Source organism: Pithys albifrons, chromosome 13 (genome assembly GCF_047495875.1).
Source record: "Pithys albifrons albifrons isolate INPA30051 chromosome 13, PitAlb_v1, whole genome shotgun sequence".
NCBI lineage: Eukaryota > Metazoa > Chordata > Aves > Passeriformes > Thamnophilidae > Pithys > Pithys albifrons.
This window is the reverse complement of record NC_092470.1, coordinates 16838534-16860376: the sequence shown is the minus strand read 5'-3', so window position 1 is coordinate 16860376 and position 21843 is coordinate 16838534. Positions and strand designations below refer to the sequence as shown.

At 39.7% G+C, this 21843-nt stretch overlaps 1 long non-coding RNA gene across 1 annotated transcript in view; it reads left to right on the top strand.

Moving 5' to 3' along the window:
- The window catches only part of LOC139678128 (uncharacterized), a 216929-nt gene that overhangs the window by 128340 nt on the left and 66746 nt on the right, over positions 1-21843 (top strand). Inside the window, exon 8 of the long non-coding RNA XR_011698962.1 lies at positions 12904-12960. This is a non-coding gene — a long non-coding RNA (uncharacterized lncRNA). The remainder of the gene's footprint in view (positions 1-12903; positions 12961-21843) is intronic.

The following is a 21843-nucleotide window of genomic DNA, read 5'->3' as shown; positions in this document are numbered from 1 at the left end:
GTAAAATGACTTGACAAAATGCATATAAATTTTGGTGTTTTCTAAAGAGAAGTAGAAAGAGAGGGGAGACATAAATAAGGGAACAAAGCTGTGAACAGAATCTGTTGATGGTTACCTTGCAAAGTGTTGCTGTGCTTCAGTGCTGCCACAACTTACAGCCTGCCAAGGGATAGGAGAACAAATCAAGACATACTTATCAGATGGCTCAACTGTCTCAGGCTTGGAGGTTCATTAGGAAGTGAAATCATCCCAAGAATACCAAAACACCAGGAGGCAATAAAGATGATATAGGTAATGCATTCTGATTTCTCCTAGCATTAACTCATTTAAAAAGCAGTATTAGGTAGAAAACCAGACCTTTATAAGGTTGTCGAACAGCAAATAAAAACACAGACAGGCATATCGACACTGGGTGTTGTTTGCCTACAAAGAAATCCAAAGTGACAGTAGTTAGTTTAGTTTAGTGTGATTCTGGGGTAAATAGGAATAGACATTTAGGCAATCAGTGGTGGTCAGTAAGTGTGGACCGGACATGAGAACAAACTGCATTAAATATTGCCCAGGTCAATGATTAATATATTCCCATAAACTTGGTAACCTCAGAGTCTCCCACTCCTCTGCATTTTTCAATTTAATTGAAATTAATGTGCTAGCTTTAAGCAGCTATATAAACAGCTAGAGTTATTATACATTTGACAGCAGATAGCTAAAAGATTATATTAACAGAACAGAAATATAGTGCCTTTCTTAAACACAAGCTGCTTCCAGCAAATGGCCTTGGGAGCTTTAGTAAACCCTGTGGCTATGTACTGCACATACCTAGGCAGGAGCTCCAGGTGGGTACTGCAGCTTGGTGCTTTGGATCTAACTTAGAAGCTGGACCAGTCTGGGGTGAGAGGCTTGGAGCCATACGACTCCAGAGACTTTTTCTCAATGAAATCATTCTAAGATTTTTCTATTGGTAATGAAACAAAGCAGTTGTGAGCTTGGAGCTGGCCAGGAAAGTGCTCCTGGCAGCTTAATGTGACTTCAGGAGAGAGAAATGCCACAAACACCTACTCAGAACGTAAATTCCACTGCTGGCACTCACTGTCTTTCATTACAGTCACCAAACTGTCTTTACATGCTCAGTATTCCTGCCTGGAGCAGCGCCATGGCCTGAGAGGAGGCTGCTCAGACTGCCTGGGATGGGAAACTCTCAAAATATGTTTGGGTTTATTCTTCTTCTTTGTCCACCTGCTGTGGTGTTTCACGCCCATCAAAGGTGGTGCTATTTCAAGCTCTTCCAATTACCAAAAAGCAATAGAGTAGAAGCTTACATGTCAGAGCAAGCCATTGCACCTGCTGAGGGTTTTGGTGATCATGAGATTCTCACTGGACTCTTCAGTTTTGGTTGTTCAAAATGCCATAGGTGGATCCATCTCTTATTTAATTATTTCTTGTGAACAGACTTTTAGTAAATGGAAAAACCCCTTAATTTTTGCCCACAACACCATGACGAAGGAGACACATAAAAACAGGACATGGGAGGACTCAAGGAAGCATTCATATAAATTCTTTGCCCTTTGCCATTAAGAAAATTTTATTTCATGTGGCTGTAGTCAGAAGACTTCTGAAAAAAAATCTGTTTTATTTAAAGAATATTTGTATTGCAATGGAAACATAGAAATGTTCAGAACAGCTTTGCTGCTGCTGGTGTTTCTGCACCAACTGCAAAGCTGAAGGTATCTATTTTCCATGCTGAAAGTCAGCATTGGTCTATTTACCATGATAACCTGCTTCTAATAATGTTCAGCTTTTCATTGGAACTTGTCAAGCTCTAAAATATTGTGATAATTTTCAAATGTTATACCATCGGGTGCAGTAGAATTTCTCCTGGGCTGCAATTAGCCAACAGCTTATGTTAATTTTAATTAATTAACTTAGGTGGATAGTAATGCCATGTAATAAAACATTTTGCTCAGTGTGAAACTTGTCCATCACATTTGTTTGTGACCTAAGTTAGTAATTATGTGTGCTTAAGTCAGTGGTAAATGGAAATAAAATGATGCGTCAGAGGCGAAATGAGGTAATTTGTGTCAACTGAGTTGCTTGATAGTGTTATAAAGGTAAAAGACACAGGAGTGCTGGTTAGAAACTGGTCATTATTTTGTAATCCAAGGAATCTCTCATGATGCACATTCAGTACTAATCAAGACACCATTTTCTTGTGTGAAAAGTCTGTCTTGTAGAACAATAAATCTAACTAACACTCCAACTAATGTACAAGGTTCAGTAAGAAGGTTGACAGCTGAATTAAGATGAAATTGCTGTAGTTTTGTTCCTCCTCAGACTCTGAAATCTAAATGATCAGCAAAAGTGAACATCAAACTTGTGACTAATTGTGGAGTGATTGAATTGACTAAAACAAAAATTGTTCAGTGAATGTTTTTAATACCAATATGTTCCAGTGCATTTTGGAACCTGAGAACATATTTGCATAATATTTACAAAATTTGCTGGTTTTCCCAGTCCAGGTGTGTTTTAGAATTAGGGTTCTCTGCCTCCACTGCTGTAGAATCTCACTATGCTAATAAATTTGAAAATTGCTTTTTCCTTCAGAACTCAAAATTTTATTTAAAGGCTAATAGCCTGACTGCTTTATTTCAATTGGCCACTAGTGTTTTTCAATGTTGCCTTTGGTTTCAGAGTGAAAGAAATTTGTTGTCTGTATTTTTGCAATTTAGACCAAAGCTAATTAATTAGTTAAGCATTCAGCTATTCTGACTTGCTTTTGATGTCTAAGTTTCCAAGACATAAAAACCCCAACAACCTCAGCAAATGAAAACAAGAACACAGGATTAAAAATCCACCCTGTGGATTATCTGCGGGGTTTTTTCCCTAAAAGGCTCAGCTTTACTTTTCTCTTGCTGGAAAAAAAGTACTTATTAAAGAGACTGATGATATTACTGACAGTACCTCTTCAGGCAGCATGACAAGCCCAGCAGTGCAAGAGTGTAGGTATATGAGTTTCTTTCACTGGAGCTTCTTGCAAAAGAAAACCATTTTTTTTATCCAAACTTCTATCTGACTCTTATGCTCCCCCCATATGTCTTGATGAATAGATTTCAACAGGTAAAAATATCCTTGATCAAAGAGATATAGTGAGTAATAATTCCTTTCACACTAGATAAAAGTGAAAATCACTTATTGCTGTGGAAATTGCATACATGGTCCTGACAAGGGTATGGGATGCAAGTAATAACAAATAATGTAACTATCATCATCTTTATATGTTAAAATCACTGAAGGATGAATTTATTTGGTCCTTGATAAGTTGAATTTTTTTTTGATTCAGTGCAAAGAATTTACCTTGACCTGAAACTGTGTGACTCTCTGAGCATTTGCATTATTTCATATTTTCTGCATATAATTGAATTCCAAAAGAAAAAATGCTATTTGGAAAAGATATATTGAAACCTTTAAACTAGAAAATATGATTTTTTATTATTGCATTTTTGCATGTTAGATTGATTCTTTAGAAGAGTGTATGTATTTATATAAACTCTCCTTTCTTATAATCATATTTCTTGAATTTTATTCCTAAAAGGCTTTGACTGGACAGCATTTACCTTTCAATAATTTCAACAAATTGATCTGTGCCTTTTCAGATCAATGAAATACAAAGTTAACCCTGGTCTTCCAATAACCAAATGAAGAAACAGCAATTTCGGCTCAGTTAACTTTTTCCACTCCCTCCCTGTATCCTGCTTCTTAAGAAACTGCATTTCCTATTGGAAAATCATTCAAATGGAAAATTCTTCCTCGTTTCAGGTTGGGAAACACGTACAAATTTGCAGTGGAGAATGGGAACCTGCAGCGTGGGATCTCATGAGTAGGTTTTACAAGAAGAGCTATGACTGATTATTATGCTAATATTAACTTCCAATTGGTAATGAACCTTTCATTCTGAAGGATCCCAAAACACATTAGAGACCGCAGAGATCTCTCCCACTCCCAGGGAAATGCAGGCAGCTCTTCTGGCCAGTCTTTGTGACTTGGTGTTACTCAACAGTAGAAAATAACCTCTGCCCGCCTCTGCACCGGCAATGTTTAGAAACGCAAAAAGTAATTACCAGGCTGGCCTGCAGCCCAGGCCTTGGTTCTGACACTCTTGTTCCTGTGAGTGGAAAGTGCCACAGTATCTTTAAGTGACCATAAGTCAGAGCTTGGGTCTGGCGTCTTATCAGGAACACGGAGGCACTGGTACAACACGCAGTCTCAGGGGAGGAGAATGGAAGCTGCTGCCTCACCCCCAGTGAGATTTCTTGCAGCTGCTCAAGTTTTACCTCAAGACTCTCTCAATGGAAATTGGGTAACCCTGCTCGTCTGGTAAAGCTGAAATTGGGTACGAGCTGACTTGAGGATGGCCCCACGCTGCTGTTTGCAGTGGGTTGTTTAAGTCAGGCATATGTGCAGATGACACTTTTTAAAGTCCGACTTTTATTTCTGGAGATCAATAGTGATTTTCTTGTGAAAAATTTGGGCTTTTATTTTGCATGCATATTGGGAATTTAGCTGAAATATGTGTATCTTTCCATCTACCAAATATTACTAGCTGTAAGAGGAACACAGCTACACTCTTCCCTATTCAAATAATAGGTTTGAGATAAAAATGCCAAACAAACTGATACTCTTAACTTCAGAAAGATTCAATTTCTAATTGTCTGGATCAACAAAAGAAGCCAAGATTTCCTAGCAAGGTACATTCCCTCTAATTGAGACCTATTTAAATTAACTTTTGTTTACTGTAAATGTTCTTGCTGCATGAAATGTGCTTCCACTGCAGCAGCACTGATGTTTTTAGTGATGGCAGGAAATGCTGCCTATTCAGTACTTTTATTTGGAGTTTGAAGTCCATTAAAGAGACTTCATAAATTCAAAAATAATTCATTTGTTTCTATGAATGTTTATAGTTAATGAACATGTGGCATTTGATTTAGAATTAAAGAGGCATTATCACATTGCTTTAAAGGCCTTAAATTTAGGCTTCATTAACAAAGAAGCATCTGCATTTTAAGTGGAATAGAGTGCTGGAAAAGTTGAGGCAGTAACACATCAGGTGCATTCAGCAGCTGAAAAGCGACTTTCCAGGTCTGAGTAGGATCAAACTTTGCTGACACTAAAGCAGAGGAGCTGATCTGACCCAGGGTGATGGGCTGTGCTATCTTCACTGGGCATTGATTTGGGAAAGCGCTTAAGCATCTGTTTAATTTTCACCAGAGGAGGATATCTAGTAGACTATTTACACGTCTAAAGTTTATCACCTGGTAGATCTTGGGCTTTATGGGTCCCCCTTGGGAATTTGACCTGAGCAAGGACTTCAGGCACAGGCTCCAGGATTTCATTGTAGCCCTTGCTGGTGAGAAGCCCGCAGCCAAATAGGAGAGCTGTTAATGGTAAACATATTAATTTGAGAGCAAGCAGTCAGCAAAGCTCCAGCAGTAAGGGAGTGCCCTGCAAAGCAACTTATTTCAGAGAACAAGAAGAAGGCGGAAGATCACAGGAACAGTGTTGCTGCGGTGGAATTCTCGCAGATCTTTTCTCCCTGCCTGTCTGAAAAGCTGTGGGAGAGGGAGGCTGCCCCACAGGACCTCTGCATGACCCCAGTCCCAACCAGCCGCTGGCAACTCTGTGTGTGCCTGCCCATGTCACGGCAGTGCACGGATGGCTTGACAGAGTTTACTGCTTTCTGGCTTATTTTAAGTACTCTTGGAATCTTCCGCATCCTCTAGCAAACTGGGGCAGGCTGACCTCTAAGCCACATAATCTGAGCATAAGTTAAAAAAGAAGCCCAGAATTTTCCCGTTCCCGAATAGCACCGCTGCCGACGATCTCTGATCCAGCTTTAATGTTTAATTGGATGACCGGGTTTTAAACAGAGCATTCTTTAACCCGGCTGACTCTGCCTGCCCCCATCCCCCTGCCCAACAGCAGCCTCACTCCAGTTATCAAAGTGTCATTAGTAGAGACAGCTGCCTGTAAACAACAGGAATGTCAACACAACTGTCTCGGTCAACAGGAATTTAACTTTAATCTGTTCATTACTTAAAGATACATCATCCTCTTTCTGCGCTGTTATCTACATCACTCGCAGACAAAGGCGGAGAACAAATTGACGGCGGGGAGGGAGGTTGGACCGTTCCTGCCTCAGCCAAGCTGGTTCTGTTCATAATTTCCAGTTCCCCCTCTAAACCCTTGCAAGTTCCCCTCCTGTATATGTATATCTATTTGCTGGATTGCGGGCAAGGGGGGTCAGGAGTTCCTTGTTTAGCTGGAAACAGATACTACATATTTATAAATGTAAACTTGGAGCGCCGCCAGACTCCTGCATTTAAGTGATTAACAAATGTTTCCCTTCAAGTGGACACCTCTTGTTCTAAATATATTTGACAAGAATGTAAAGAGTCAACTGGAGGGTAGGGAGGGCATACCGCAGGGCGTTTTCTGCCGAGGGCTGCCAGGCATCCATCCATCCCCCGGGCTGCGGTGGCCGGCGATGCCGGCGTGCGGCGGGTGCCAGCCGAGCTCACGGCGGGCAAGCTGCCAGCACTGCCCGGCCTCCCTGCTGTTTAACGACAATGGATTTACTGCTTCTCTGCATATTGGTGTTATTTTGTGTAAACAAGGTTAACACTCCTTTTAAATTAAATACACCACCTGGTGACTGGATGCCTGACCTTGGCAGGCGGCTTTCACCTGGCCTCCAAAAAGGGTGGGTAACCCCGGCTGTGCCGCTGGCCTTTCCCACCCGCTGGCGGCCTTTAATGCCTTGTCCTGTAAAAGTGTGTCAGTCTGTTCAGTGCAGGGCGGTTCTGGGATTGCTCCCACCTCCAGATGCACAGGATGGCCAGGAATAGGAACTATTACTTATGAGCAAGAGTGTTTTTCTCTCTTAATCTCCTGTGTAGTGTGTTATTCTTGCCTACCTTGGACTTGCCACTTCTCTCCTGCTTCCCCCCAAATAGTTCTTTTGCTTAATTAAAAATCTTCTGATCTTCCTGAATTTTCTGAATTGTCTGTGGACAGGTGGAAAGTTTCTGACCCTGGCCCCCTCTTCACCTTCAAGAAAAGATGAGCAAACTCAAGAGTAATCTACAAGTCCAACTTGAGAACATCCTCGCTCTCCAACTTAAGGGCTATCTCCCTCTCCCCTTTCCAAATTATAATCTGGAAAGCATTCTTACTTTTGCCAAAAGTATCTAAACTTCTTCACTTCTAAAGCATCACCTGTCATACAGATTCAACTGGGGTGTTTCGTGGGTAGCTGAGTCTGCCACTTTTGATAACTCTGGAGGTTACAGCTGATGTCATTCATCACAGTGTGTTAAAAATGAAGACAATCCTATGCTTGGTAAAGAAATCTGAATTTTATGCTTTGGAATTAAGTGTCTACAGCTAAATAGGAGCTAATTGACTCACTGAAGGGCTGAGAGAATCAGGATTGTTCACTCTGGAAAAGAGAAGGCTCTAGGGTGACCTTGTTGAGGCTTTCCAGTACCTAAAGAAGCTGCAAGAAAGCTGAAGAGGGAGTTTGTACAAGGTCATGCAGTGAGAGGACAGAGAGAAAGGCTTTAAACTGGTAGAGGTCAGGGTTAGATTAGATACTAGGAAGAAATTTTTTACTGTGAGGTTGGTGAGGTCCTAGCACAGGTTGCCCAGAGAAGCTGTGGATGCCCCATCCTTGGAAGTGTTGAAAGCCAGGTTGGATGGGACTTTGAGCAATCTGGTCTAGTGGAAAGTGTCCTTGCCCATGGCAGGGGGTATTGGAACAAGATGATCTTTAAGGTCCTTCCCAACTGAAACAATTCCATGATTCTATGATTGAAAACATCTTGAAGACCTCAATGTACAGACTGTATAAAACCTGCAAGTCCTTCACTTTTCCCATGAATCCTTGGAGGGGGCCCATTCCTACATGACTTTCTTTCAAACTGTTGGACCTCAGTGATATCCTTTGATGGTAAAATTACCAACGAATTAAAAGTATTTTGTTATTAATCTTACTGATTATCCCCTTGTTCTTGAGCTATGAGAAAGTGGAGTAAAGTTTTCTAACTTTTTCCTGGAAATTTTACAGAGAAATCTTAATAATTTTAAACAAACATTTCAGATATACAGATAAGAGCAGTCAGTTGGACAACAAAATAGAAATGATGGAAAGTAACCTGAGACTTTATTTAAACTAATAGTGATAAGACATTTTTAAAAAGAAAGTCCAGACAGATAGGTACTAAATATGTAATATAGTATGCTATAAACATGTGTTAAATAGAACTTTGCCTAAGCATTTTTGGAAAGAATCCCCATATTCAGTGGCTAAATGCTAGAATATTTGCTAGTTTTACATAATAAAAATTCTGCACATTTAGAGGTGAATTGTTCCTTTTAGTGCATGGATGTTGTCCAGATCTTAAGCAGCTTGCCTGTTACTAGGCAAAAGGATATTCCATTGCTGGGGAAAGTGATAGAGTTTTAAGTGAGGAACAAAAAGCAGAGTTTTTCAGAGAGCTGCCACATTTGTTGTACAGATAAGGCTCGTCTAATTAAACTATCATTGCAAAGTCCCCAGATTCCCCAGGCCTTTCTTTTGCTCTTAGCTGGGGTTTGGATTCAGTACTCCAAGAAATTCAGTCTCTTTGAACTCTTTCCTCTTTGTGTTTCAAGGATTGTTCTCATCTGTGGTATAAAGAGCCCCTGTTATCTGTAACAGAGTGCGGGAGCATCTACACTGACTGGACCACACAGTGATAGAGCTGGGAGCTCTGAGTGATGCCTCAAACCTCTTTACTCCCTCTTGTCTGTTTTCTCTCATACAGAATTCTCTCTCCATAGTCTTACTGAACAGAACTGCTTTTAATGAGGTTTATGATAAGCTCCTGATGTCCTTTTCCTGATTCCAGAAGCTGTTTGCTAAAGCACTCACCTTTTGTTTCTCTAACAGCCAGAACTAAAAGCAGTTCTGCCATCACAAAGTGCCACCACTGTTGTAGGGACAGAAAAACGGAAAGATCACATGAACCTCAGCCAGGTGCAATGACCAGTACTTAGACCTTCAGAAAAAATAGACTGCATGGGTCAGTTTTGAAATAACTTGCTTATAAAAAAGTTGCTTTCTGTAGCTTTCACTTTGTATTCCATCTGCAGTGCATGCACCTCAATGGATACACACATAAATTTAGGCATTATTTGTTCCTTAAGGTACAAAGCAGACATCCAGCTCCTTATGAGGTAAATATCATTAGCCAGGCAAGTACTGCTGAATATGGGATAGGTATGATACTCCTTATATGCTCTACATCAGAGAAGTACAGAAGTGAGAAAAAAGTTATTTAAATTAGTAAACAGTGCTGGCACACAAACAAATGGGATAAACTGATGGTGAATAAATCTAAATTGGAAATTAGAAGAAAATTTCTAGTCAGTGGAGGACTGACACTCTTGAAAAGACTTCTAATAGGTGCAGTTAAGTCAAATAATGAAAGTAGTTTTCACTTGGAGTTCAGTGCATTTATAAAGGGGATTACACAATGTAGATGCATAGTGGAGAGCTGAGTTAACTGACCTTGGAAGTTCTCTCCAGTCTTATGTTACATTATTCCTTCTAATTATTGTGTAGAACTAACCTTCAACAGGACCTTTTCACATTTTGCTGTTCTATCCTACCTAAACTTCAAATATTTAAGTTGAAATTTTGTATTTCTGGCATGGAAAACAGCTTTTTCCTCTTAAAATTCTTTAGAGTGAAATTATGTGGGCATGTTACAGAAAAACTTGTGCTGCTCATGGATTACAGATCAGATTAATGGAAAAGATTGTGTTTCCATATCTGAAAGGTGGGAATGAAACTAGGCAGCATGATTCTCTTTGTGCAATTTGCTGTCCTATGGAAAATTTGCCCCACTTTTCATCTAGATTCTAAGATTCTGAGGAAAAAAAGAAAAGCCAGTTGATGCATGGTCAGCAGAACCTTGCTGGTGTTCAGTTGCCAAGTTTGCAGGTAGTTCATATACTGAATATGTGCTTGTTTTTGTGTGTATGACCAGATTTTACTATGACTGAGAGGAATAGTAGGCTTTTTATACCTAAGATAGGAAGGACTAAACAGGACTTCTGCTGGAACTGAGTCCTTCTATTTTTTGAGAGCTGCTTTGTGCCAAATCTGAGAGCAGAGATAATTTTCTTGCTGCTTCATTCTTCCCAAATGGGGCTCATGCTCTATGGAGGACAATGAGGAAGGGACACCCATAATTTTGACACTTCCTAGGTTTTGTCATGGAACCATAAGAAGTGAGCCAGGAAAGGACCTCAGGATCTCATCCTTTTCTGTGCTAGGACAGGATAAGAAATAGTCTGGACAAAGCTTACCTCTCCTTTTTTTCCTTTACAGCCTCTAGTACCACAAGTAGTCTATATTCAATTTCCTTAAATGTTTCTTGATATTTGCCCCAAACCTTATTAGCCTGACTAGACATGTAAATATTTCATTCCTTTTGCTTTTACTTTGCTTTCATATTTTTGAAGCCTGCTGCCATTCCTTTCTTTCTCTTAATAAGAGTGAGAAAATCTATGTCCTCAATATTTCTATACTGGTGGAAAGGGGAACCTTTGTATTTGGTGCAAACCTTTCTTGCCTTGCAGTACCAAAGGCAGATCCCAGTCCTCCAGCTGGTACCTGATTCTGGGAAGCATCAGATGCTCTACAGACTGCTTGTAATTCCAGTGGGACATTTTCCTTTTTTCCTCCTCCAATATCCTAGCATGGTTCATTCAAGTTCAATCTGTCACTAACGATATCTCCTAGATCATCTTCCACAGAAAAGCTCCCTGGTTTTCCTACAGGATGTGGCACTTTATGTTAGCCCCTCTTGAACCACTTGATTTATTTAAGGTCATTCCTCCAATGAACCAAGATAATTTTGTATTTAATCTGTCTGCAAACACTACTGGTTGGATATCCTCTTCTAGTTGAACATGTGCATTATCTATGCCATTAAAATATCATTTGTGAAGTTCTGGGGGCTTGACCTGACAAACTTTATGACCATGATACAAAATCTTGAATGATTTGTTCAGATTTGTAAACCAGCTAGTAAATACAGTCACTGAGGTCTCTGATGATGGAAACTTATAAACTGTCACTCATGCAGACTTGTACACACAGTAGATGGCAAATGGATGGCAGAGTGACTTCTAAATGCGCTGAGTGTGTGGTAATCAGGGCAGTTCTCATTCAGCTTTTCTTACCTTTCTGCAGTGTAGTAATGCCGGTTAGAGAGGCCTGGGAAAACAAGAAAACTTGAATAAAATGTAGTGGCTCTATTGGGATTTCTCTACATGTATTGTGTTCCAGTTTCACTCCCTCTTCCTTTTCCTTGCCTTATATTACTTGATGTGTGTATGTATCTGTATGTGTGTCCATGCCAGCCAGAAAACAAATTTTAAAAAATAGTTAATTTGGTCATTCTTTCACTGCCTGTGTTCCTCTCTGAAGTTCCTATTGTTTCTGATAGTTCTCTTGCCGTGGGGACTGGATTTTTGCCAGCTGGGTGCCAAAAGCCAGTGAAAATAAATAGATACATACTAGGGATTATAGAGATTAAAATACCTACCATTCTGAATTACCCAGGGGTAATTTAGAAATACCATTTTGTTAAAGGTACCTGATCTGATTTTATTGTACACAGGATTACTGATGAATGAACCAAAGGAGAGATAATTTTTTTAAAATCCTTGATTAACAGTTTATGTCTTTTTCACCTCTTTTTTGAGAAGATGGATGTGATGAAAAACAAGATATTTCCTGTGACTCATCAAAGAGAGAAAAAGAGACAAAGGTATTGCAATAAATACCTCTATTCCTGCAAACTGGGTGATTACCTTTGGAAAAAAAAAGAATATAAAAAGCTTCAACTTTTTCTCTGAAGTTGGACTGTGCAATCTCATATTGTACAAACTTATTAGCAGGTTGACCACATGACTCCATGAGCCCAATCTATTCTTGAATAAGCACTTTTATCTCTTCCATATCCCTGGGCAAAACCAATGTTCTGAAGCTAAGATTTTGTACTTAACTATAAGATAGTTGAGTGGATTTTGCTTTAATAAGATTAAACAGAACATGCATTCATATGCTCCAGGTAATGTGGAAAGTGCAAAGATGGGAAACCCCCCCCCTATAGGGAAGAGGGTAGGTTGAAGGTAAGGAATTAGGAAGTAGACACTGGAAGTTAGTCTTTTGGTACTGTTGCTGTATATTCATCTGTTTCAAACATGCCGATTATTTGTGAAAAAGCTGTTTGCAGATGTGGCTTCCAAAGGCAATAAAATAGAAAAAGTGTTGCTCAGAAGCACAATGAAAGACTATAGTGGTACATCTATAGCTTCATTACAAGGCAAACTTTGTTTGTCTTGACAACAATTACAGTAATCAAGTTTATGTAACTTGGAAGAGTTCCTCTTTCAGCAGCATTAAAAAAAATTACACAGGATATTTTGCACAGGCTTTCAGTATAAACAGGTGTGTTGGACTAAAGTGGAAATACATACTGACAACCCAAAACATAGAATTCTGTGAGGGAGGGGTCATTCGCCATCTATCCATGAAGTAATGTTGTGGATCCCTCCATTGCTAGGAGCTGCCACAGCACTACAAAATAAGCCATACAGCATAATTCCACACTGGGCAAGAGATGAGCTTCGTGACTGAGTGGGTTTTTAATTTCTTATTTCTGTCACTGCTTTCTCTTTTCCCTATTAGCAATGGTACATTCAAATATTACTCCCATAGACAATTATCTCAAAGACAAGCTGGCCTTATGAAGAGTCATGGATAGCCTAATCAGATTTTTCTTTGTGTTTCAGGTAAAGGCAACAGGTTTCCAAGGATTATCTGACAACAGCAGAAGAGCAGAACAATAGGTAAATGTGGGATCAGATGTTTCCTCTAGTATTTTCAAAGGAAACAGTTCCAGGAATCATGCAGTTGCCCATGTTAGAGCTCTGTGGAAAGTCCTGTTACACTAAGGATACTATAAGAGGTACAGAAGCAGATCAATATGTGTCTAAGTGTTTTAGCCTTACTTTCATTATGTTTGACAGTGATGACAACATGGTGTGCATGTCACATGTAAGATGACTGATGTGTGTACATGTGTGAAGACCTTGCACAAACAGGTTTTCCCATAAACTTTTAGGGAAGAGCAAGCTCCCTGAGAGCAGATCACAGCATGGATTGAATCTAAAAATAAAAAATAAAAAATGAAACAAACCCCAAACTGATTTCAGGTCTTATGAGAAGCTGTAATGCCATCAGTGTCTGGAAACATCTACCACAAGTGGTTTCAATCCTGAACAATTTCCAGGAAATACTTGTCTTGAGTTGTGCTACAAGATGTGTCATCAGGATGCTGTCTGTGTTCCTGACTCAGAGGAGGGCAAAATATGAGAAAGTAAGGAAAAAAACCCCAAGAACTTTTTGTGCAAATTGATGAATTTCTCTTGGGTGAAGATTCTCTTCAACACACCAGAAATGAACCAACCAACATGAGCCATTTTTCTGTAGAGCGCTCAATCTCTGTAGTAGGCCAGCAGCCAGATGAGGGGTTTAAAAGAAGAATTATGGTAGTTATAAAGAGGGAAAAAATTTGCAAACACTGATAATAATACTCCTACACAGGAAGGTTTGAGCCAGTCACACTACTCCCCCCTTTTCCCAGTGAGATTCAGAGTAACATAGGAACAGGAGACTGTTTTGGCTGGGATTAGATAGCACAGATGGTACCAAAATGTGTAACACCTACCACAAGTTCTTTAGTTTCATATCATCTGCACAACAGCTCTTCTTGGCCTTTTAACAGTTCGTTGAATGGAGGAAGAGGAGAAAAAGACATGGGACCATTGCTGGAAATGTGCAGCAAGTACTGTGATATTTTATCTTTTGGGGAATCCATATAGGAGCACGTAGATAGGCTCATATGAAATCTTGCATATATCTTCAGTGAGATGGTGTGAAACTTCACTTGGCTCTTCTCTTTTAAGAATTCCCAAAGCTTGGCAAGTAAACCTCACAACACATTTGAGAGTTACATCAATAATCATTTTGCAGATACATACAACAAGGTACTGGAAATTTAACCAGTTTTCCCAGGATCGCCTAAGTAGTTTGTAGCATAGGAGGCTCTTATCCACAGACCTGTACAGGAATTCCATAGACTTTTTTTTCTGCCCTGGCATAAATAACACCAGTCTTTAGGGTTTTGCCCTGACTTTGTGGGTCTCCTACCTAATCCACAATAAAACTTTGCCTTCCTGTCCTAATTTTTCAGTTAAATGCTGTTGTAGCAATTCATCCACAACTAGTGAACCCTGGAATATTTTAGAGCTGATTCTAATATCATGGGTTTTTTTCAATTTTTCTAGTTTGAGCTTTTAATGGGTTTTCAGGGGTCCAGAAGAAAGAGACTAGAGAACATATTTTTTTCTTAGGGAAAAATAAAAATTTTCCAATCTCAGGTACTGGGGTGCCTTAGTATGTCCATTCTGATGGACATACTAAGAATAACAAGACTTCTGGGTTGCAATTTTCAAGGTTGGTTGGTTGATTTGATTGCAGCAGGTACACAACACCCCCTAGATAGCTTTGGAATATTCATTGTAATATTTTTTAACAATTAGGCTGAAAGCATGGAATGTTCCCTGAGAACTAACTAGGAAGAGCTGATGGCCTAAATCCTCTGTCTTTTGAATACTCGGCCAGACAATTTAAAAGCATTTGAGACCCCCCCCCCCCCCCCAACTAATGAGAGACCTTTAGCTACACAGAGTAAAGGAAGATACTGAGTTTCCAGATTAAATGAAGAACTATCTGCATTAGGACTTCTAAGATGGTTAATGCTCAGGGAAGGATTACTCTAACCACATTTACAGTGAGCTCCCAAAAGATATACTTAATGTGAAACATGAATGTCATTGCACTGACTTCAGGATTACTCCACTGTGGAAGGACATTGTGGTTGCTGGCTCATTCTCATTCTCTGAAGAACTTACATTTAGGGTAATGGCAAAACTTTAGTTGGTGTTATTAGTTTGCAACATGTATCTGTGCAAGCAAAGTACACAATTTTCAATGTGTCAGGAACAAGAGGCAAATTCAAGACGTAATTCAAAGTCATTATGTCACTTTCTGTAAATATTGTTTTCATAGAGTCAGACTAATCATATACTCAAATAACCCATCCTATTATTTTCGCAGCTCCAGGACCCCTGAATCATACCTACTTGAACCTGAGGGATTAGAGGTTTTGCTTTGTAAATAGCATAGGTGCTGGGCTGGCCATATTTTTCAGACCTCTTTGGAGAAGCAGAATTGATTTTTTTTAAACAAAAAAAAATCATTCAAGGCCCGAAAATAGACATAAGCAAGCCTCCTCCTTTTGTAATTGTGTTTTTGAAAATCAGACACGTAAAATCTTTTGTAGCTGTAGGCTCGAAACTCTCTTTTGTGGAAACACTGGTGCACTGTAATTGGTTGAGTGCTGCTATCCAGCCTGAGAGGGTGACCTTTCACACTCTGCCCTAAAAGAACACTATAGAAAGAGAGGTGGCGTAATCTGGGTTAAAGGCTTCTTACTAACATGTTGAGAGCTTGTTTCACACACACACAAACAGTTGCACGAAAGCCCCAGCCTGATGATAACTTAGCACTTTACCATCGTGCTCTTGAGACAGCCCTCTTCTGAGAGAATAAAGAAGGGCCCCTTAGTTGAAATGCAGGACTGAAGCTCTTCATAACCACCGGGCAACTGTTACGAGGGAAAAAGAAACTTAAAAGAGATGAGGACAAAAGGGGCTATCCTTGTTACAAGGCTCTGGTTCTAGACCTGAAAAACCCCTCTCCCTTAATCTTTTTTATTATTTTTCTCTGTATAGGCCCAGGTTTTGACAGGGAAATCTTGTCTTTCTGGGCAAGCATATTCAGTGCTGTTTAAGAAATTCCTGTGGCCCTGACTTTTTCTCGATCTCCTCAAACACGGAGAAAGAGGAAGAGAGAAGGTGAGCATCTTTGCTTTGTGGATTAAGAAGTGAAAATAGCAGAATACTTCTAAGGTTAGGCAATTAGAGCCAAGATGTAGCTTAAACAGTATAAAGACACTGTGCTGTTATATTTAGAACATAAGAATCACAGGTGAAGGTGTGCCTGCCTAGGCTGTGTGCACACTAGAGACTTTCACATTTGACTTCAGAGGGATTGAAATCACAGCCACCATTTCAAAACGCCAACCAGGGTGAAGGTCCTGAGAGCCACAACTGTGATAGGATCCCTAAGGTCCCAAGCCCTTCCTGGGTTTAGCTGTGTGCTGGTGGGTTAAGGGAATGGCTACTTGCATCTCAGAGCCCACTCACCTCTCCATTTGTTTAATGCTTACTTCAGCATTAATATAGTACATCTGTCTCATGAAGCTTGTCACTTTACATTTCCTTTTCCCCACCTTATTCCTTTTCTAGGTTTTCTTTTCCATGTGTACCAATTTTCTTTCTTACAAATTTCCACATATTCAAGTCACTCTGCTATTACAAATTATTACTATTGTGTATATAATGTTAATAAATCGTTACACGCTGTCAGCCACTCCTGTTAGGAAAACATAAAGGATATTTAGAAATTACATTAGTGCATGTTCCTATCTACTTATATCCCGTATGACATGCACAAAGTAAAATGAGATTATAAATTAGTTCTATATTCATTACAGTATTAGACTCTTCCATAAAGCACTTTTTCCGACTAACAGTTAATAGGACTGGGAAGTTCCAAAGTCAGTGCTGAAACTCTGGTTTGATTCTGGACCTTACAGCCCATAGCTATGATCCTTAACTTCATGATGTTTCATGTCAGGTAGTACAAAGTGCCTGAATTTTTACTTCCTTTAGTGTTTCTCTTTACTAAATATTCTTTGTGTCCTCTGCAGCAGTTTGGCTTTGTTAGCTGTGTCTACATTTCTGATTAATTTCCAGTCTTCTTCATTACTCTTTTGTGCTTTTTACTTCAAAATCTTTCATGGATGGCAGCTAAATTTAAACCTCTGTCCTCCAAAAAGAAGGCCCAGAGGTATAATGAAGATTGAAACCACCAGATGACTTTGCTCCATCATGGAAAGCCCCAACAGTGGCCATCCAGGCTGGATGACCAAGACAAACAAGTAACCACTCTGAAGTTGCAAAATCTGGTTCTGAACAAAGCAAATTCAACACTTGAAATTTATATTTTTGTGGGTTAAAACTTGACCTCATTGCCTTTGGAGGCTGGGGTTCAGGTTCCATTAATTTACAGGGAAGAATGTGTGTGATGAGCTCATCACAGCCTATGGTGGGGATATTTTGTCACAGCACAAAATCCCTGCACAATACAGCATGATTGGCAGCTGCTTTCTAAGAGAGGCCCATGGATGCAGCAGGAAAGGTTGCAGCTGCTCATGATGGAGAGACATTGGCAGTTGGTGACAGGGACTTGCCCACAACATCCCTTTGAACCATGCAAAGCACTGGCTGGCCTTCCCCATCCCTCACTTTGGGGTTCACCCAATTCTTTGCCTCACACAGACAATTTGGGAAATAAATTGCTTTACCCCTGATAGATAAGCTTGTTTACATAGAGGAGCAACTGGCTATCCAAAATGTATTTATAAAAAGATCTGAACAAAAAGATTGCAGGAGGGCTACACAGAGAAGTGCTGTCATTAAAAAAAAAAAAAAAAAGGAAAGGGAAACTGCAAATTTTATTTCTAAACGTTTCCACCAGGAAAGGTTATGGAATTTAGGGAAATGAGGCACAGCTGACATGCCTGACAAATAACTCTCCCGGAATCTATAAAGTGATTTTATTTGTGCCATCTTTTACAGGAAGGGCTGTGCATGAGTTTTGTAGCACTGCCACTGGGGTTGCTGAAACACCCGGCTGGTGATCAACATTTTGGATGCTCATGAATAACCGGAATATGAGCACCTTAAGCACAAATTCAACAAAGGTTTTTTCAAGTTCATCATCACATAGGAGATTGCATCATTCATAGTGGCATTTATAGCCATCAGAACTATACAACCCATGGTAACAGATGACATTGCATGCTGAAAGAGGCCGTGAAAGGTCTTTCATACTGTTTCCTGCTCCTAATGACAGCTTTTACTGCCAGTTAGGACAGAATCCAAACACATGAAGTCATGATGGCTGTAGGTGTTGATTTGGATATTAAATGTATAACCTAGCTTATGCAGCACCAATTAATAGAGACAAGTCTTCCAGTGCACAGTGCAGGGAGAACTATAGGTGTAGGGGCAGAGTGAATGAGCACAAGACAGGATATTACCCTGTTAACAAACAATTTGGTGTGCAGAAGTCTTTTATATTAAACATGTGCTTGGATGACCACATATATAATCATTTGGACATCATACCCTTAGAACCTATTCCAATTTACTATCAAAGAATATACATGGTTTTGGGTCCATCTAGCAGTTTCTCAGCTGGATGTGGGTGACATTTATACCTTTTTGTATATGTGTTTTTGTTTGTGTGTATGTATTCTACACGTGTATTTTCATGTTTAGCCAAAACTTCCACGCCTATAGAAATCTCATGAATATTTTATAGCTTTTGTTCATGAATTCATTCATGAGTTTTATAAATAGTGATAATTTGCAAAAGTAATATGTCTGAAAGGCAATACTGCTTTACCTATGAATGACCTCTTTTTTTTTCCTCTTTTTATTTTCCCTAGTTTGGATATGTTTTCCCAAGCAGTCTATGAAAGTGTTTACTGGTCTATTCACTTTTATTAAACCTGGGGTGCTAATAGTATGAAAGTGAACATACATATGCACATAGTCCCTATGTATAGTTCCATCTTTTCCAGCCTAGAGCTAACAAGAGACCTTTAATTGTACTGAAACATGATCTCTGCCTGGCAAATCTGTTGGTCAGTGCAAACTTCAGGCCGTGCTGTGCTGGCTGAGTCCTGCATTGCCTGTGGGGTTGCTGCTTCCCAGGCCCAGCCTGGCGTTGATAGCTCGTGGCTGGGCAGTCTCACATTCCTTTTCGGAATATAATGTGTGCGTACCTGTGCGCGTGTGTGTAATAACTAATACAGGGTAATCCCCTTCCGATGACAGAAGCTTCAAGTGGTTACAAGTAGCAGACCTGTTTTCAGATGCCTGAGGTAACTGTCTATAAGGTGTGAGGTAAAGAAATAATTAATTGCTGGTTAAAATGGGGGACATGATATTTGATAGCCCCCTTTTATTACAAGTGCTTTGATTCAGCACAAGGAGGAGTTTTGGTGAAGTGTCAAGACACAGAGTATTTTTCTGCAGTCAAAGGTTGAATTTAAGTAATCACCCAGTGCAATTTTACCCGTATCAGATGTTCATGACTACAATGCATGCAGGGGGAGGAAAAGAAGTGAAAGATGGAAGTAGAGAGAAAAACATCCCCTAAATTCTCAACATGCAGTCTTGCTGAGTAACCACATTCATAACTGAGTGGGAGTGATTTGTTCTGACAACACAAGACTACTAATTTTGCTGAATTAGCAGCACAACTAGTAGTGGGTGGAGGGGAAAGGGGTAGGGGGGGAAAGATCTGTTATGAACATTCGCAGCATGTCCCAGGTGATTGAAAATATACATAATCTACAGCATCATCAAAAGTTTGGTTACATCTTTTTGGTGTTTTCCTTAAGCACCTAAGCAGAGGGCATTTCACCAAGAGTCTTTAACTTAATGTAAACTTTTTTTAATCCTCACATTTGAAAAGACATGAAACTAAGATTAATCTCTATTGAAAAGATTAATATTTTCAATGCAAACTTTGGAATCCACTTGGACAGCCCAGAGCTTCCAGCTGTTGTTTATGCTATCAGTTAGAAAATCCCAGTCCATTCTTTAAAAACAAAATTAATTTTAAAAGTTCTATTGAGTTCATTTTGTGGAATTATGTTAATAAGCATAATTTACACCGTGCAGGTTTACTTTGTGGTTTGTGGTGAGTTTGTAGAGGTTTTGTAAGCAAACCGAAATGTGGTGACAGCAAAACCTTTCCAAAGCACAGACTTTCATGCTCTAAGCACAGAATTTCCTTTTGTGGTCATGTGTGACGTGGTTTTTGGATAATAAATGTCTGTAATAAGGTTTCCTTAGGTTGGCTTGCAGGACCTGAGCCTCTGTTATTAATGGCTGTCTTTGGAAGAGTTTTGGTTTCATATATTTTCTTAGAATTTGAGCACTTCTTAGATACAGCATTTAATGACCTAGAGGCTGATGCAGAGACACATTGCTCACTCACCACTTCAGACCACAAATGCTGACAATATACCTCTATGTTACCTTGGCTAGTCATTAGACATGATTTTATCCAACAGGAGCATCCGAGAGAGGTAGATAAAAGGGTCTAAATTTCAGATGGCTTGATGGACAACTGAATGTGCATTTAAGAGCAATTTAGAGCTTCTCTAGTTTTCCTCTTCAATATTAGAAGTCCCTAAAGAGGCTGGAAGAAGCTGGCCTGGCTCTGCTGTCCCCTAGGATGGCAGCATGGAGGTAGCACAGCCACCACTGCTGAGGAATTCTGCACTAGGAGCATATGTACAGTAGAAGTTTTCCAACTTCACATTTCATAATTCCATCTTCCTCAAATCTAAACTGGTGAAAAAATATCCCCCTTGTGACAGTCTGGATTGTCTAAACTGATACTATTTTTGTGATGGAAGGGAGGGCAGAAGAAGGAGCCACATTTGCTATAGAAACTGGTTTCTATTCCTGCATAATAAAGAAGCAGATGAAGAGCTGATTTAAAAAAGGAAAAAAAAAAAGCTGAAAGAGAAACCAACATGTTGCCAAACGCAAACCTACCGAAAAACCCCAACACAAAGCCCAACCACCGAAAAAACACGCCTTTTGTAAGGCACTCTTTGTTGCAAATCAGTAAAAGTTGATTCCTGTAATGAATTAAAATATTCCAAAAGCTTAAAGCTTCTATCACAGTTGACCTTTAAGGCATGTAGCAGCAAAGAAGTTAATACACTTTGCACATGTTGCAGAGCAACAGGTGGTAGAAAAACCCATGCGGGCTCCTTGCATTCCTTACTTTTCAAACTGGTGGCCCCTGGTATTCTGGGATTTACACTACCTCCCCCAGGCTCTGACTGACAAGCTAATCGGTGTGCTGGGAAGCCCTGAGCTATTGATTCCACTGTAACAGAACACCTCCCCGTCAATGAAACTGCAATGAAATGCTTCAACAACGAAGAAAGGGAGGCATTAGGCTGTTGAGCAACTGGAAGAAATTTGCTTGTAGGTAGTGCGGCAGAAATGAAAAGGCTCTCGGGGGCACAAGCTTGAAAAGCCAGGTTATTAAAAAAGCCACAAAGCTGGAGTCTGGCTGAGTGGAGAAAAATAGTTATAGCTCAGTTAGGCGTATCTAAAAGGAGGAGGGAGGGGAACCAGCTTTCAAAATTGCGCTAATCCCCCATGTACTTAATTTCTTTTCTTTTATGGAAGCTTGTAGTATAGCAACAAGTATTCAAGCAGTTAATAATTTTAAACACTTTAGCTTTCCGTAGGCAATATATCTTTAGTCTTAATTAAAATTTTATTTTAGTAGGGGGAAAATATTAAAATGACATTCTGATCATCTTCTAAGATGGAAAATATATGATGATATGAATATTTTATTAGACAAACTATTATTAAACAGCTGGTGCAAAATCTTAGCAGCTGATTAGTTGGGTTTGTTTGAAATGCAGGTCACTA